The sequence below is a fragment of the Pygocentrus nattereri genome, chromosome 25 (assembly GCF_015220715.1).
Source record: "Pygocentrus nattereri isolate fPygNat1 chromosome 25, fPygNat1.pri, whole genome shotgun sequence".
Classification (NCBI taxonomy): Eukaryota; Metazoa; Chordata; class Actinopteri; order Characiformes; family Serrasalmidae; genus Pygocentrus; species Pygocentrus nattereri.
The window spans coordinates 7,330,083-7,348,999 of NC_051235.1; the positions used below are offsets into that span (position 1 = coordinate 7,330,083).

Genomic DNA, 18,917 nt, shown 5'->3' on the forward strand with positions numbered 1-18,917 from the left:
CGTGTATATAGTCACCTTGAAAGGATAGTGTGATTGCAACCAAACTACCACTCTAGGTTCAGTCTCTGCAGTTCAGAGAAGTTGTTTTACGAGACTGCAGGTGCTTCGTCCTTGTAGGAAAGACAGACAAATGGATTGAATTACACCCAGTACCAGATACAGTCCCAACCATGCTGCCTTTAGCTATGCAGCACAACAAAATGGCTCCAAGAACAAGATGAGGACTGACACCAAAGGGGCCTGCCACCTGCTTTCCATTGGATGTTTCTCAGAGAGGTAGAATGTTTCTCAGAAAATATATACCGTCCCCAGTGCAGGAGGGAATGTGTATATGTGTCTAACGTCTCAACATTATATGGTCTACGCCAGAGGTTTTCAAACCAACCCTGAGGGATGGTCCCACAGATGGTCCACAGTTGGGTTAAAATAAAATGTAGATACTTCAAGTCTCTTAGAGAACTATTATGTACAAGGTAGCTCTTCCTATTTAGGTGCCAAGCTCTGCAATCACACCTGCCCAACTCTTGCCTCTTCTCATGGTTTTTCTGCAGATCAGCAATATGATTCCCCCAGCAGCAGTTCAGACCTCAAATGCCCATGCAAATTTCCTATTGCCATTATAGCATGTCTGCTGTGTCAGAGACCTCATCAGCAAGTCTGTTTAACATGACTTAACATGGTTTGAAGCAAGTATGATGACTTAGGCCTACAGTTTGCACAATGGTACCTGGTCTTCCCAGATAGCGAGAATATAATGGTCCACTGGCTTAGTCAGGTCAATACCCCACTGACTGTTTGTCCACCCTCGGACCACCCAGATGATCACCCTGCATACATTATTTTTAATCTCCCCAAACAGATTTTAATTGCACACAGACTTTTATTTTAAAAAAAATAAACTTAGACAAATATTACAAAGAACTGAGAGAGAAATAAATGAAGACTAGGCCTGACATAAAATGATTTCACAGAAATATGTTGTTGCTGGCACTGAACTAGATTAAAGTGATTTACTAAAGCAATTTACAGAGTATAACTAAAGAAAGGAAGGAAAGGAAAATCAGTAAACTGGACTGTGTGTGGAAAATGAGTGAGCATAAGTGGAAGTCTAATACGCTGCTTAACCACCATCCAGAAAACGCTGAGCAAAACGCCAGTGGACCGCCAGCTTTGCCATCGGTGGGCCGACAGTGGTCCACTATCCTCTTGCTATCAGGGTTTTAGAATCTTACTTGCTTGTTAGCTTCATTAACCTTAAAACTATGAAACCAAACTAAACAAGCTGATTGGGTACATCTGATGAAGAAACGTATTTCGTTTTTTGTTTGTTTGTTTTTTTAGCCAAACAATTCTCGCGAGGAAAAAAAGGTAATGCAGTGGTAGCATCAGACAGCCCTGTCATATTTACACAATACGGTCGTTTGATCTTTGCTAACATGACTAAGCGTGTTTTAGTGGGTTTTCTGTTTCCCAGCTCGGAGGGTTTCCATCAGAAGCTGCTAAGACTACTTTAGCTGTAGGTAACAGAAGACGGCCCTCTACACAGGGCTCATTGTGCAATTTGTTTAAAGATAAAAATCTGCCAGTCTTCCCTCCCCTCTCCCTCTCCCTCTCACTCTCTCTCTCTCTTTCTTTTCTTCCCTTCACAGTTGAGTAAATGGCTGGTAAAGCCTTGCTGATGGAGAAGTGCTTGGTGAATGATGCAGAGAGAACGTGAAGTGCAGGAAAACAGCCATGAGTGGTGAGTGCTAAGCTATTACCTAATATGTGAAAAAAAACCTACACGATGGGCACCACAGTGTTTTCATGTACATAATTTTCTATACATTATTAATTCAGTTCAGTGATACAAATGTACGGTCTTTAAAAATGATAATAGAAATATTTTCCATACTAGGCATGCGCCTTCTGGCTAACTTTAATGTTCGAGAATCCATAAGAGCTAATGCACAAAATTCAGCTAACTGCAGGAGAGGGATAGGCCAAACATAAATAAATAAATAAATAAATAAATAAATAAATAAATAGTTTCTGGTATTTGGACGGTAAAAAATGAAAAAGGTCAAAAAATGCAAAAAATAGCGGCGCGTGGCGGATCTTTCAGAAATAGCCAAAGGAAACTGCTGGGTTCTCATGTCGGGTGAGTAATGGACACTGCCTCTTCAGATGAGCTAACAGAGCTAACCAAAAAATCAGATGGTGCTGAGGACTTCTACACAAGGTTTTTTCTCATCAGTGGAGGATGTGCCAGCATGAGTTCATCAGAAAAATATCCTTTCACTGTTTCTGGACTTCACTAACATTAGCTAGCATAGCTGGTCTAGTCAGCAAATGGGCTGTTGCTGCCTTAACAGGGTCTGATAGTGCGCTCACATAAAAAAACTCATACTATTTTAGCATTTTCTCGATTTTGTTAGCTTATATATTTTTTGTGCCGCCCTGGAAATAAACCTAATGAATACCTGAATAGCAATTTCAGTCAGATACTGGCGCCTTGAACGGAAAACAGCCTCCAAAAGCTCAAACCCATTGTTTTTAATGAAGTTTTGATGTCGACACACATCAGTGCTGACACTCCACGACGCTCCACGCCAGCGGTCCGTTACCCTGAACACCGTTCAGTTTCTCAGTCACTGTGCACTGAGATTTACACAGAGAGAGGCAGCCAGTCTCTTACATAAACAAAGCTAGCTAGCTCAGTTACCTCAGCTAATGTTACTAGCCTAGCCTTTCTCAGCTCTTATCTTTCAGCTTCAAAACATAGTGAGAGAAATACACTTAAAAACATCTTATTTTTCAAAAACAGCCAAAGGAAATCGGTTTACATGTTGGATGATTAACAGAGACTTCCTCTTCAGATGAGCGAATGTGCCAACAGCGCTAAATAATGAATCTCTCAGCTACATTTACCAGCCTAGCTTTTTTCAGCTTATCCTTCAGCTCTGAAACCGTGAGTGAGAGGAACACATTTGTGAAGAGCTGAGTGTGGTAAGTGATGCTTAAAAGCTTTATTTCATTCCATTTATATGAGCAGGGTGTAAAAATGAACCTGCCCTTTATCAGCTCTCCTGTCGGAAGTCTGAAGCAGCGTTCTGCTACGTGACATGACGCTGCATATATAGGCATAGGAACTGACGTTGAGCTCTATTCTTCTTTTTTTTTGGTCGAAAACAAAGCTGCTAAAGCTAAGACGTGAGAGCTGTGAGGAACAGCAAAGCAGGCCAGGAGCTGAACTAACAGTTAAGTGATACTTTATTAAATTCCACCTCTGCACACTAGAGAATAGACACACACACTAGAGAATAGACACACACACTAGGGGGCAGTGAGCACACTTGCCCAGAGCGGTGGGCAGCCCTATCCACGGTGCAATCAGGGGTTGGAGAGTCTTGCTCAAGGACACCTCAGTCACGTGCTGTCGGCCCTGGGGATTGAACCGGCAACCTTCCGGTCACAGGGCCAGTTCCCAAACCTCCAGCCCACGACTGCCCCAAGTTCATGATGAAATTAAACCTAAAAACAGGAATTAGGAGCTTATTGTGAACAGCTGAAATGGAACTGAGGAAAAAGTACTACCATAGGTTTTCCTCACATTGATTTGAGTTTGAGTGAAAGTATTAGCATTTGGAAACACGTTATTCCAGTACATGAAACCTAGCTGCCCACCTCTATCACACACACACACACACACACACACATTTAGCCTGGTCCAGGTGCTGCAGTGGGAGTTTGTGTGTCTCTTGGAAGCACTGGCCCATAAACGGGGGCTTGTAGCAGAGGCACGTGAGGGGAAAGAGAGCAGTAGTCCAGACACGTGCTTGTGCTTTTGCTTCTCTCTCTCTCTCTCTTTCCCTCTCCAACTTTTCCTCTCTTTTCCTCTACTCCACCATAATGTTTGATGCTATATTTGGAGTAAAAATAAAGAACACTGGCACAAAGTTACATTTCTAAAGATGTTTCTCTCCTAGCATGTAGCTTTTGGTAGTTAGCCGAGTGCTAACAGGGTAAAGAGTACAACATCAAACCACAACACAAACACGAAAGGCCTGTTCCCACCAAGTATGATTCATTTGGACAAAAAGAAAAACCAATGTTACAGCAGTGTCACCTTCACACTAAATCCAGTGCGTAGAAGATGAAAGAGGAAAAAGAAACGGATTCTTTGAGAAACAGCAGTTATGAACTCTTTAGCTTTTACTCTTATGCACTGTGCTGGACTATGCACACACTGGGTTCTGACCATTCCATTAAGGCTCTGCTTCTGCTTGCTGCTCCTCTCAATAAAAGGAGCAGTATCACTGCTGGACTGAGATTAGTCCACCAATCAAAATATCTAGCCAACCCTGTGGAGGCCCTGTGGGGGTCCTGGCCACTGAAGAACAGGGTAACGAAGTATGCAGAGAAACAGATGGACTACAGTCTGTAATCTGTAAAGTTATTTGCAGAGGTGGAGGTCTCTTCCTTCATCGTTAAATGGTAGAATTAATATTATAAAAATGGACGTTATGCCGAGATTTCTTTTTCTGTTTCAGACTATTCCTTTATTTTTGCCCCAAAAAATCTTTAAAATCTTGGACCAGGTTATAGACTCTTTAATATGGGATGGGAAAGTTCCCAGGGTGAGGAAATCAATATTATAGAGATTTTAAGTCTGTGGGGGATTGACGCTGTGGTACAGAGGCTGGAGACCCACTCCTGTCCTCCAGTCTCTGTGTGGGCTTTTCCACTTAAGCCTTCTGATTTCACGGATAATAACGCTCTCCACCCTTCGCATTTGGTTTCAGTTCAGATGTCATTTTAAGTTAATGTCACCTTCGTCCTTGATACCTATATTGGATAACCACTTATTTTCCCCAGCTTTGAATGATATGGTCTTGAGCAAGGGATCAAATCTTTTCACAGTCTTTATAGAGCTGGAGACTTTTGTAGCTTCTCTCAACTAGCAGAAGAGTTTAACTTGCCCTCTTCACATTTGTTCAAATTAGACATTGTGCTTCTTCCCCTTTTCTAGACTATAACCGCCTTCCTATCGAACAACCACTGGGCAACATTCTAACTCTTGATGCCTCTCAGAAGTCTCTTAGATCTAGGATTTATTCACAACTCATGGCTATAGATGTTTTCTCCCTTAATAGGATCAAAAGTGCTTGGGAACATGAGCTGGGCTTTATCTTTATGGAGCAGTGGTGGGCCAAAAAAATGTATTATGGAGTTCACAGATCCCACTTATCAAAATTTGATCCAAATGTCAGAGATAGATGTGATGCTACCCCATGTAATCAAAGTCATATGTATTTTTTTTGCCCTTCTCTACAAAAAAAATGGTTTGAGCATTTTCAGATCATGACCAAGGTTTTAGGTTTTAACGTTAGTATGAATCTCTCTGTTGCAACATTTGCTTTTCCCACTGATCTGCCCCCACCCACTAGTGTTCAGTCGGATATCCGTGCATTCACATCCTTATTAGTGAGACGTTGTATTTTATTATTGTGGAAGTCCTTAAAACCACCTTCAATTGCACCATGGCTCCGTGACGTTATACATTTCCTTAAATCGGAATTAGATTCACAATTAAAGGTAATACTGCTGCTTTTTAGGCTCAAAGGACTTCTTTTCTTTTGTATTTTGATGTACTGCAGGTTGTGCTGGCAGACTGAATTTTATTTTTTTCCTTTTTCTTTCATTCCCTTTTTCCTCTTTCTAAGATAAGGTTGTTTTTATCATTGTATTGTTTGGAAAATCTTGGTGTTTTGGTATGTGTATGAGTGTGTGTGCTGCCAGTGTATTGAGATATTGGAGGCTATTTATTGTTTATCATCCTGTTTTTTCTCCACTTATTTGATGTATCTATTTGGTTCCTCAAATAAATAAATAAATAAATAAAAAGAACTCCAAAGTGCATTTCTTTATATCCATAAAAATCCGACTTGGTGTGAGTGCAATACGATAAAGGAAAACTCATTTGTGAATGTCACGATTTGGCCCCACCCAGTCCAGTCCATGTGCGTTTGTTTTGGTTTTCTAGCCCAGCCCCCTTGTTTAATGACTCCACCTGTGTTTCCACCTGTCCCTCGTTTACCCTTATGTATTTAAAGCCTGTGTTTTCCCCTGTCTGGTTACTGGTCTTTGTTTGTACTGTTCTGGTTGCTCTGTTTGGATGTTTGATCGTGCTTGTTTGATTCTGGTTTGTCTGTCATGTCTGATTTTAGATCTCTCTGTGTTGGCCATCTGACTTTGGATTTGCCCACAATAAACATCACTTATCTCCGCATATGCGTCTGCGTTCTCGCTCCCCGGCGTTACAGTGAACCTGTGATTAACGCTTTTATTAATTTTAAACTTCTAACTAAGTTGTAAATAAAACTGAAACTTTGCTTGTGTGTAAAAAGTGATTTCAGAGCCACTCGTTCTCCCTGATGGAAACTGTTTACCTTCAGTGTTTTGTGATTATGATCATTTTAATAGACGTCAGCATCACTCATTAATGACGTTCTATTAAAAGACTGGTTTACCAAGAGAGACGCTGGAGGACTTTCACCTGAAATGAGTTCATGAAGCCAGTCTTGTTATAAAAATGATAACAGGACCAGATCAGAGCCAGAATTACTCTTTTAGTACTTTTACTTTATACTTAAGTACATTTGAAGGGAAATACTTTAGTACTTTTACTCAAGTGGAGGTCTAAAGGGAGGAACTTCTACTTTTACTGGAGTAATATTTTACCTTGGGTGTCTCTACTTTAACTCAAGTGTATGGTTTGTGTACTTCGTCCACCTCTGTTCGACTGTAATAATGACCCATATTATGTATTAGTGATGACCACATGTTAATGCAGGTGATATAGTGGCTAGCATGTCTGTCTTGACACTTGGCTGACCTAAGAGTACATTTGAAGGCAAATACTTTTGTACTTTTACTCAAAGGGAGGAACTTCTGCTTTTATTGGAGTATATGATTTGTGTACTTCATCCACCACTGAAAATCGCAGAGTGCACACACCTCTCCTTATGCATATGCATCATACCCCAGTAACCCTAATTGCTGGTGACAGCATGCTAAGCATAGATAATGCCATCTGTAGCACAATGCACTGTGCTAGTGATCACACAAACAATTTGACGTATCATCAGTTGCTGACATGCTATGTAGTCTTCCTGGTACACTTCGTATGTTACCATTTCTATGTATGCTAATGTTACCTAGGGTGTTTAAAGGTGAATTTCACCAACTCTTTTAAAAATTTCCACAACTCAAGTCGTGCTGAGTGGTTTGATGTGAATTGCATTGTTGAGAAACATACTAACTCAGATGTCTTTACATTGGTGGTGATAGAAACCAGAGGTTGTGACCTCTACAATGCAAATTTAGCCATTTTATTTCCTATCCAAAGCCGCCAGCGAACCTGCATGTGTCTTCTGTGTTTTATACGTCAAGTTTATGATGGTAAAATAGAGGTAAATCTGAAAAATTTGCTCTCTTTGGGGACTATTTTGTCTTGTATCAACCTGCATGTATCCCTCCCCCATGAGTGGATTTTTTAGAATTGTAATTTAGGCCAAAATCACAAAAATCTATCCTTGTCTAAATGTCTCAGGCATCATTTCCATTGCATGACACAGCTTTCTATGAGGAAGCTTTTAGAGGCATTCAACTTTTCAGACGTCTGGTTCCTATCACCACCGCTGTGAATTATTCTGGTATGTTTCTCTATAATGGCACATTAAACCACTCTGAATGGCTGTTTACAATTTAATTATGCAGAAATTTTGAAAAGTATCAACGTTTTGAGGGTGCAGAACTGAACTAGGCACATGCTCACATCACTTGCTGGTTAATGTCTTCTTCACTGTTATTTTTCTGTAGGATACATGTATAGGTTGACCTGTTGCAATACAAATTGATCCTGAAACAAATGCTCAATTGAAAAATAGGGACTGAGGCCTTCCAGAAAGAATGCTGGTGGAAGAGAGAGAGAGTGAGAGAGAGATACTCCAAGCTGTTCATTATCATTAGTGCAGTCAATGCAGATGCAGAGCCCTCTAGAGGCAGGAACGAGTCACCGCAGGCTTCAGCAATGAAATGCATACAAACGCACGCAGCGCATCATTTCAAGAGTACATTTTTTACTTCCAAGACTTGCACCTGTCTGGGTTAAAATGCAGGCAGGTGAAGACGCTGCATGTGTTCATTACAGAACAGTTTCACCTTTAACAGCTAGTGACAATGTCACACAAAAGGAAGAAGTGGATGACTGAGTAAGTGAGAGGATGAGTAAATAGTTGAGGGAAGAAGTAACAGAGTGAGAGATTGATAGAGTGACTGACTAAGTGAATGAGAGACTGTCTGACTGAGTGTTTGACTGACTGACTGAGCAATAGAGAGATTGACTAAGTGAATGGGTGAGTGACTGAGTGATTGATAGAGTGAATGAGTGACTGAGTAAATGAGTGATTGAATGACTAAGTGACTGCATGAATGACTGAGTGACTAATTGAGTGATTGAATGAGTGACTGATTAAATCATTGAGTGAGTGAATGACTGGGTGAATGAATGACTGACTGACTGAGCAAATAAGTGATTGAATGACTAAGTGACTGCTTGAATGACTGAGTGACTGATTAAGTAATTGACTTAGTGATTGAGTGAGTGAGTGAATGACTGGGTGAATGACTGACTGACTAAAAGAATGATTGACTGACTGAAAGACTAAGTGACTGACTGACTGACTGACTGAATGAGTGATTAATTGAGTGACTGACTGAATGATGAAGTGACTGACTAAGTGAATGAATGACTGAGTGAATGACTGACTGAGTGAATGAGTGAGTGAAAGATTTAGTGAGTGACTGACTGATTGAATGATTAAACGACTGACAGACTGAATGACAAAGTGAGTGACTAAGTGAAGGACTGAATGACTGAGTGAGTGAGTGAATGACTTGACTGAGTGAACGAGTGACTGACTGACTGACTGACTGACTGACTGAGTGAACAAGTGACTGACTTAATGACTAAGAGACTGACTGACTGACTGACTGACTGACTGACTGACTGACTGACTGGCTGGCTGGCTGGCTGTGTGGATGACTACAAAAATAACCTTGAGCTCCCCTTTCATGGAGAGTCTTATAAAAGTCCCCAAATATCCATGAAACCACACACACACACACACACATACACACACACACACACACACACACACACACACACACACACACACACACACACACACACACACACACACACTATATAACTGTACACACCTGTGAGGTGTGAGCTTGTGTGTGTGTGTGTGTGTGTGTGTGTGTGTGTGTGTGTGTGTGTGTGTGTGTGTGTGTGTGTGTGTGTGAGATTTGGGGAACTGGGGCAGACCATGAATATTACTGGTTGGCCTTTAGAAAGTAATGAAAATGCTGATTTCGGCTAGCGCACTGATGGGATACTGGTTACACTAATTGTTGCCATATGGCAAAAATGTTCAATCATACCAAAGCACCATCAAATCAAATGTTTCTGTAAAAACTTATTATTTTATTATTAAATCTTTTTTATTAAAAACCAAGACCAAACAAATCCAATTTATACTTAGTAAAAATGTAATATTCATAAACATTGTAAATTAATACATTTTCAATTGGTATTTGGAATATATGGTAATAACAATACCATACTAAGAATTCCTGCTCGTGTGATGTCATAAATTATTTGTACTTATAAAGTAAAAGACCCTTTTTCACACAAGTAAATAGGAAAACACAGATTTTAGATTTACTGCTTATTGGTAAAATTGAGATAAAGTAATTGTTGCCATATGGCAACACCGTGTAATAGAGGGTTAAACGCAAGGCACTGTGATCAACAAACCAAATGAAAAGGGCTTTTTACAAGTGATGCATTAAGTAAAGGCTTTAACACAGTAAATCTGATTTAATTTCTGCAATTTCTATTTTAAATATCAATTTATTTAAACATAAACTCACTGGACACTTTATTAAAGTATGAACTGAGCTCAAAATAGTGGATAGTGATGGCTTTGGCCTGACCAGAGTCCAGATTTAAATTCTATAGAGAAAATCTGGTCTAATATTAAACACAAATTAGCTTGACAGTGTTTTTCAGCTGTTTGAAGCCATCAATGCTGACTTTTCCTCCTGTAAAAGGCTCCAAATTTACCCACAACACGTTAACATTTAAAGGAATTGAAGTAAAAAGCCGTTCCATACTAAGTTTCTTTATCTATTTAATGATTTCTTGTTAAAGGTGTAGTATATGCAGTGTATGTAACACAACTTGCATATACTTCAATTGTAATTAACTGTTTATTTAATCATATAATAAGTATAATTGACATACATCTATGCCTACATATTCCTTTCTGTTCTACAGTAGAACATCTTAGGTTGCAATGAAGTTGACTTAAGCCATTGTTAACCCTCTATTGCACGATGTTGCCTCAGGGCAACAAATTAATTTTCCTCACTTTGCAATGACATTATACGTATTTCAAGACAATGACACGGTTAACAATTAAGGTACGAGTTTGAGTCAGTCAGTAAAAAGCATGCGCTTTGTCTGTCTCTTAGTGGGAACTTTTAAACCTCTTTTTTTGAACATTCAGTATAAATGTTTTTTTGCGAATTTGCAAAAATATGTTTGTTGCCTAGAAGCCACATTGTGACAGTGGAATTGAGCCAGTCACAAGTGAGGTCTCACCACCTCAGGGAACTCGACTCTATATTACTTCTTTCCATTGTCGCACAATGTTACCTCAAGGCAACACACCCCAAAATGACCCCAGCACATATTATTATTATTATGATGAGTTTTTTTTATGTTTTGGAATTTAATAAACAGGTCCGAACAAATAAATCAAGGACCATTTTATGCAGGAAAAGTGAACTGAATATTATTTTTCATTTGCTCTCATAATGTGAATTGTACGAACAGACTCTGACAAAGACTACAATGCCCAGAACACTAATGGGGATCACATGACTGATGACGATCATGCGCCAGCCTATCACCGCTCTACTACTAAGTACTTGCAGCTGTGTTTGTTTGTCACATGTTGGTTGTAGATAGCTTATAAGCTCGGGCTTTAGAATCGGTCAGTACGAGTTATTCCTTCTCTGTGAACGTACTGAGCGGATATTCCTGATGGTATTTGATGTGTTTGACCTGTTGCCTGTTTACTCCCACCCTGTCTCATCCCATTTTGCCTTGGACTTTTGCTCTGTGTGTTTTGACCTTTTGCCTGTCTTTTGACTACGTTTTCAGCCTTGATCCTGCTTCGCCTTCTGGTTTTGACCCATGCTTGTTATTCGACTACGTTCACCTTGAATCCTAATACATCCAATACTCTTGGTTTTATCCGCACACTTCTGCATTCTGTTGACTCGTTACATAATGCGTGCAGTAGAGGGTTAGGATAAATGTGTCTACTACATTTACATTTATGGCATTTTGCTGACGCTCTTATCCAGAGCGACTTACAATTTGATCATTTTACACAGGTAGGCCAAGGTGGTGTTGGGAGTCTTGCCCAAGGACCCTTATTGGTATAGTGTAGGGTGCTTGCCCTGGTCGGGGATTGAACCCCTGGCTACAGCGTAGAAGGCAAAGGTGTTAACCAGTACACTAACCAAACATAACCAATAGCTAGTTAGTTAGAGTTATATAACTATAACGCAACTAAAATGTACTAAAGCATACATTAAAGTCATTGCTTAAAAATATACTTTTATTTATGTATTTATTGTGTAAGCGTATTCCTTTACAACATGCTAAAATGTGTTACTTCATGAATATACTTTTTGAAAAATGCATAAAAGTACATTTTATTCAATACATTTAAAACATTTTATTCTCTGATATAAGTGCATGATTTTGCATGTGGTGGTTGTTATTAAATGTTCTGTGTTGGCACACTTTAGTGAAGATGTCTGTGTGTTTGATGTCACGATGACTAACTTGAATAGACTTAGTAAGAATTAACATATGACCTAAACTGTTGAAATCTAAACATTACAGCATTTGTCCTGCCAGTGACCAGTAATAGTAACATGACACTGTCACGTTACTGGACATGACTGGTTGTAGAACGTCATAGAAGCATGTACACAAAGAAAGACAGAGGGAAAAAAAGAGATCCTGCTGTGCTCCACCTAATCCAACCTGAGCTGAAACTCAACCTCAGCAGCCAAAAGATCAGTGTTGTCCTTTTGTTTTTTAGGGAAAAGCATTTTTCATCATGAAGAGGAGCCAAACGTCTCTGAAACCACGAAAAGTTCAGGATTTCATCATCCTGCTTGCATTTGTTTCCCGACAGCTGAAGAAGAGGAGGGAGTGATTCACAGTCTGCTTTTGTCATTCGCTTCGTTTCGCTCGCAGGTATGTTCCTGGAATCAGCGGCGCACATGTGCAGGGCAGCGCAGAGCTTACGCAAATGCTGCGTGAGCTAACTGCCTCCTGAAAGGCCTTCAACAGCCACGTAAAGCTTCTCTACGTCTTCTTAAACTGCTGCATCTACATCGTCATTGGACGGCTCAACACGCTTGGAGGAGAACACTAACTGCTAACTCTGTTATGTCAGCTGACAGATGCTGGCGCTAGTTGAATAAGCTTCAAGGGTTCTTTAGTAAAGAACTTTTTGGAGATTAATGGAGAATGTACAAGGGTTCTATATAGCACCCAAAATGGTTCTTCTGTTGTTACAACACGCTTAAAAAAGGTCGTGCTTTAGGGTCCTTTAGAAAAGAAAATGGTTCTGTATAGAACCGTGAACACTTAAAGAACCCATGGCATGATTAAAGGGTTCTTGGCCTCATAAAAGGGAATGTGCTGTATGTGGTTCTATATTCTTCTATTATTACAATCTCAAGCTTATTCTTACCAAAAATGGTTCTATATTGTACCGAAAACAGTTCTTTGGCCTGCAACAATAGTGAAACCCTTTTTGGTGCTATGTAGAACCATCTACAACAAATTCTCTGTCAATCTGAAGAATGCTTTCACAATCCAAAGAACACTTTAATCATGCAAAGGGTTCTTTGAGTGTTCAAGGATCTACACAGAACATTTTCTTTACTAAAGAACCCTTGAAGAACCATGAGTGTTGTAACAACAGAAAAACACATTTGGGTGCTATATAGAGCCCATTTCAAAAAGGCTGTATATAGAACTATCTATAGCACATTCTCTGAACAAGGCTTTGATGGTGAAAAGAATCCTTTAATCATGCAAAGGTTTCTTTGAGTGTTCTTGTTTCTATGTATAACCTATATGTATGTTTCTATGTATAATATATAATTTTTATTAAAGAAGCCTTGAAGAACCTTTTATTTAAGAGTGTTGGAGCAATAGAAGAACTCTTTTGGGTGATATATAGCACCCATTTCAGAAAGCTTTTATTTAGAACCATCTACAGCACATTCTCCCTCAATCTAAATATTAATCATGCAAAGAGCTCTTTGAGTGTTCATGTTTTTATGCAGAACAATTTTCTTTATTAAAGGACCCTTGAAGAACACTCTTTTTAAGTGTGTACCCATCCAGAAAGGTACACTATATTACCAAAAGCATTCGCTCGTTTGGCTTCACACGCATATGAACTTGAGTGACATCCCATTCTTAATCCACAGGGTTTAATATGATGTTGGCCCTCCTTTTGCATCTATAATAGCTTAAACTCTTCTGGGAAGGCTTTCCACAAGGTTTAGGAGTGTTTATGGGAAATTTTGACCGTTCTTCCAGAAGCACATTTGTGACATCAGACACTGATGTTAGACGAGAAGGCCTGGCTCACAGTCTCCGCTCTAATTCATCCCAAAGGTGTTCTAGTTCAAGTTCTTCAATACCAAACCAGCTCATCCATGTCTTTATGGACCTGCTTTGTGCACTGGTACGCAGTTATGTTGGAACAAGAAGGGGTCATCTCCAAACTGTTCCCACAAAGTTGGGACCATGAAATTGTTCAAAATCTCTTGGTCTGCTGAAGCATTAAGAGTTCCTTTCACTGGAACTAAGGGGCCGAGCACAACTCCTGAAAAACAACCCCACACCATAATCCCCCCTCCACCAAACTTTACACTTGGCACAATGCAGTCAGACAATTACCGTTCTCCTGGCAACCACCAAACCCAGACTCGTCCATCGGATTTCCAGATGGAGAAGCGTGATTCATCACACCAGAGAACACGTCTCCACTGCTCTAGAGTCCAGTGGCGGCGTTTTACACCACTGCATTTGATGCTTTGTATTGCGCTTGGTGATGTAAGACTTGGATGCATCTGCTCAACCATGGAAACCAATTCCATGAAGCTCTCTACACTGTTCTTGAGCTAATCTGAAGGCCACAAGAAGTTTGGAGGTCTGTAGTGATTGACTCTTTTGCCGACCTCTACACACTATGTGCCTCAGCATTCCGCTGACCCTGCTCTGTCATTTTACGTGGCTGACCACTTCATGACTGAGTTGCTGTCGTTCCCAGTCACCTCCACTTTGTTATAATACCACTGACAGTTGACTGTGGAATATTTAGTAGTGAGGAAATTTCACAACTGGACTTGTTGAACAGGTGGTGTCTGATCACGGTACCATGCTGGAATTCACTGAGCTCCTGAGAGCGACCCATTCTTTCACTAATGTCTGTAGAAATAGTCTGCAGGCCTTTATACACCTGTGGCTATGGAAGTGATTGGAACACCTGAATTCAATTATTTGGATGGGTGACTGAATACTTTTGGCAATATACTCTATGTGGAGCGACATAAAGCAGATTGTGTGGCAGTGCATTCCGGACATTTTTCAAATTAAAATGCAGCTTTAAAAACGGCAAGTTTAAGAGAGTTTAAATGCAAAATCTGCATTTGCATTTTTGTGTCTAATGGCTTTTGTCACGATTGGCCCCTCCCAGTACTGTCCATATGTTTGTTGTTTATATTCCCAGTCCAGCCCCCTTGTTTCATTACTCCACCCCTGATTGTTTCCATCTGTTTTCCACCTGTCCCTCATCATCCTTGTGCTATTTTGCCCCTTGTTTTTGTTGGTCTTTGTTGGTTGTGTTTGATTGTGCTGGATGTGCTGGTCTTTGTATGTTTGATTGTGCTGTATGTATTGTTCAAAGTGTTTGATTCTTGTTTGAGGTTCTGTGTTTCTGTTCGTCATGTGTGTCCCGCAATCTCTCTGTGATGGCTTACTGAATAAATCTCGCTTTTCTCAGCATGTGCATCCGCCTCATTGCTCCACGTTACAGGCTGGAAAAAGTTAACATGGATAAGCAAAGTGATTTTGAAATTTCATTTTAAATGAGCATGTATACATGCACTCAATAATCTGATCATAATCAGATTTCTGCAGTTATCAGATTATTCAAATGGTCATGTAAACAGCACACTCTGATCTAGAAATATGATTATGAAATCAGATAACGAGAGCTAGATTTTAGCTCAGTAATCAGATTTCTCAGTGCATATGAACCCTTACTCTGATTTCTTTCCTATTTCTTAGTCTGTTCGTGCGGGAGATCAGACAGCATTACCCAATATGAGTGAGCAACAGTGTTGCGAGACGCTGCAAGATCTTTTTGGAGAGGCACTGAAACCGAACATCAAATGAAGGATTTAAATATTTTTCATCTTCTAGATGACGTATGTTCATGTTTTCACACAAAGCTGTGATGTTTTAAAAAAGAAACGGCATAATGTTCAAGTTGTACATTACGTTTACGTCATGTCTTCCTCTGTGAATTTGTTGGTTGGTTGTAAAGCAGAAATCCTATTACTTCCTGACTCATGTAGATACGGAGTTTCCCCATTATCTGATTTCTCAAGAGTACACAAGCATATTGATCAGATTCCTCACAGAACCCATTCAGCTCTACTGAAATTAAAATGTATTTGTTGCCCTGTTTGCTGTTGCATTTGTATTGTCAATGAATCACTCCTGTTAATCAAACGTTGTGGGTGGGTGTAACGTGGAGCGAGGAGGTGGACACACGTGCTGAGACAAGCGAGATTTATTAAGGGCAAATCCAGGGTCATCGTCGTAACAGTCCAGGTTCAAGTAGCCAATACGGAGAGATCGGGGGACAGACATGACAGATACCAGAATCAAACCGAATGAGCAGAGCAGAACAAACAGAACATCCAACACAGCAGATAACAAACAACCAACATACATCAAACAGTACAAATCAAACAAAGACCAGCACTAGACTAATGAAAACACAGGGCTTAAATACTAGAGGGCTAACAAGGGTTGACAACACACAGGTGGAAACACAGGTGAGAATAATCAGGGGAGGAGTCACCAAAACAAGGGGCCGGACTAGGAAACCAAAACAAATGCACGTGGAAGATCAAAACACAAAACGAACATATGGACAGGACTGGGAGGGGCCAATCGTGACAGTGGGACAGCAGCAGGGGCAGGTCTCTAGAGCTGGTGATGAAATAAGTCAAAACTTTTGTGGTACTAGATGCTGTTTTACAATACAGAGTTAGCCAAATTGCAACCACTGCTAGTAGAATTTAACACGTTTTAACCAGGTCACGGATAATTCTGTCCAAAAACGGTTTCCTGCTGTTTTGAGTGGAAGTTACTCTCCCATGTGAAAAAATATATATTCAAATAGTGTTTCTCAAACATATTTCTACAATACATGAAAATGACAAAACATATATTTTAAAAATATATTTTACCTGCATTTTCCAAATGTATTTGTCAAATATATTTTGCAATGTATGAAAATGAAAAATGTATTTGCTAAATATATTTTCAAAATGTATTTTAAAATTTATTCCAAACGTAAGGAGCCCCTGAAGGGACATGGTGTATTTTTTTAGGTAAAAATCTGGTGCACACCAGATACTATCAAGTGAGCACCCAATACTATGTGATAAGTACTCGGGTACTCATAGTATCAGGTGGTCACCACATGGTATCTTGACAGCACTCTCTTGATAGTATAGGCTGCTCACCACAAAGTATCTGGATAGTACTTGATAATTTCAGATGTTCACCCCATGGTATCTTGACAGTGCTCACATGATATCATCAGGCACTCACTTAATAGTGTTAGGTACTCACCACAGAGTATCAGGTGCTTACTACATAGTATCTGGTGCTCACTTGATATTATTAGGTGCTCACATGATAGTATCTGATGCTCATTTGATAGTATCAGGTGCAAACTTCATAATAAGTTTCAATTGCTGTCAAAAATTTGCAGCCCCCAGTCAAACGGCAAATGATGTGTGCTGTTGGTGTTATAAGCGTAAATAACATCCTCTATAGACATATTTTAATATTTTAATACACAATTACTGTTTATTAGCTGAATCTAACATATTTGGGGAAAAATGAAAACAAAAAATATGGCCTCTGCAAAAGTTTTGGCACATTTTATACTGTAGGTTTCCCCCCAAAAAACATGAACCAGCAAAAATAGCAATGGTCCGCTAAAATTGGCAGAAAAGGCCATTTTTAAGTGTATGTGTGGGAGTTGAAACCTTTGTATATGACTGTAAGTAAGCAGTAAGAGCTGCAAAGTAATTAAGCAAATACAGAAAATATTACAATTTGGCTTTATTAGAAAATGGACACTACAATATAACTGGACTATAAACTCAAATAAAGCCAGAATACGTACATATAACGGTGTTTAGCCTCATACAGTCATGTTGACGTTTATACAATTTACTGGAGAATTGTGAATCCGAAAAAAGAAAAGAAACACCTGTATGGACTTTGCACCAGTTTTGTGTGTTTTAGAAAAGTAGAAAAGCATAAACTACAGCAAAATATTCAAATAAAAAAAAAAACAACATTTAAGCCTCTAAAATAAACGTCTGCTATAATGTAATTGTCCATAGATTATGCATGTGTTCTATATTCTGTGCAGAAAAAAATGCATCAAATGTTAAACAAGCACTTCATTTATACAACTTACAACTAGCATCATCAACTAGAATCGTTCTACATGCTTCAAATACACATCACAGTTCAGTGTCTTATCAGTCGATTGCTTCCACTTTCATACCTCAACACGACAGCGTCCCCCGAACGCAGTGAAAACAGCAACTGACTGATCCGAAAGAAGGCACTGACAAATGAAAAGATTGTGACTGGCCCCTCCTCCAAAATAAACACAAAATTAAATAAATAAACAAATCCACAGAAATGGACCAGGAATCCCAGTGATTAAGAGTTGCTTGGACTTGACCCATGATCTGGTCAGGGAAGACTGTTCAAACACCCCACCCTGGCCCACAAAATTGGAAAACCACCTGTCAGTGGAAGCATCTTCACCATTTTCCAAAACAAAATAGAGATAAAACACATCAAAATCAAAGAAAAAGTCCATTTTCAACTTCGGAAAAGTCCATCATTTAAAACCTTAGCAACAGAAGATGTTCCTCCCTCTTGCATGTGTTCAAGACCCAAGGCAAGTTTTCTGAAAAAGGCGGAGGCAACAAACGTAAACAACGAACAGTGCTAAATGCTATTATTATTGACTTTTTGTGTAAAACACAATAAACACTGAACACCTAGGAATACTTCGACATTTGACATTTTTGTGCTAACATGTAGACTAAATAATAAGAACCAGAAGAGCTTCATCAAAGCTCTATGCAAAGCAAAGCAGAGTGCCCCCAAATAAACGAAAATAACTATATAACTGCTGGGGTTAAGTTTCTACTATCATTCCTAGACAAATGTGCACAATTTCATAGCCTAATAATGCTCTTATTTAAGTTAATCAACATGATATAGACTATATGACTATCATGTCATGGTATGACTACAAATAGGCTACACTTTAACCGTCATTTTTGTCAAAAGATTTAATTAAGACAAAAATAGAAAGTTGATGTTGGTCACAGATGCAAATATAAAAACATTTTAATATCATGAT

General features: G+C 39.4%; 1 protein-coding gene across 4 annotated transcripts in view; it reads right to left on the reverse strand.

Moving 5' to 3' along the window:
* Window positions 1–17,572: 17,572 nt before the first annotated feature.
* The window catches only part of impg2b (interphotoreceptor matrix proteoglycan 2b), a 41,772-nt gene continuing 40,427 nt past the window's right edge, over window positions 17,573–18,917 (reverse strand). For all 4 annotated transcript variants that reach the window (XR_001858540.2, XM_017713232.2, XM_017713231.2 and 1 more), the window contains one exon: window positions 17,573–18,455. The gene's annotated coding sequence lies outside the window, so the exon portion shown is untranslated. The remainder of the gene's footprint in view (window positions 18,456–18,917) is intronic.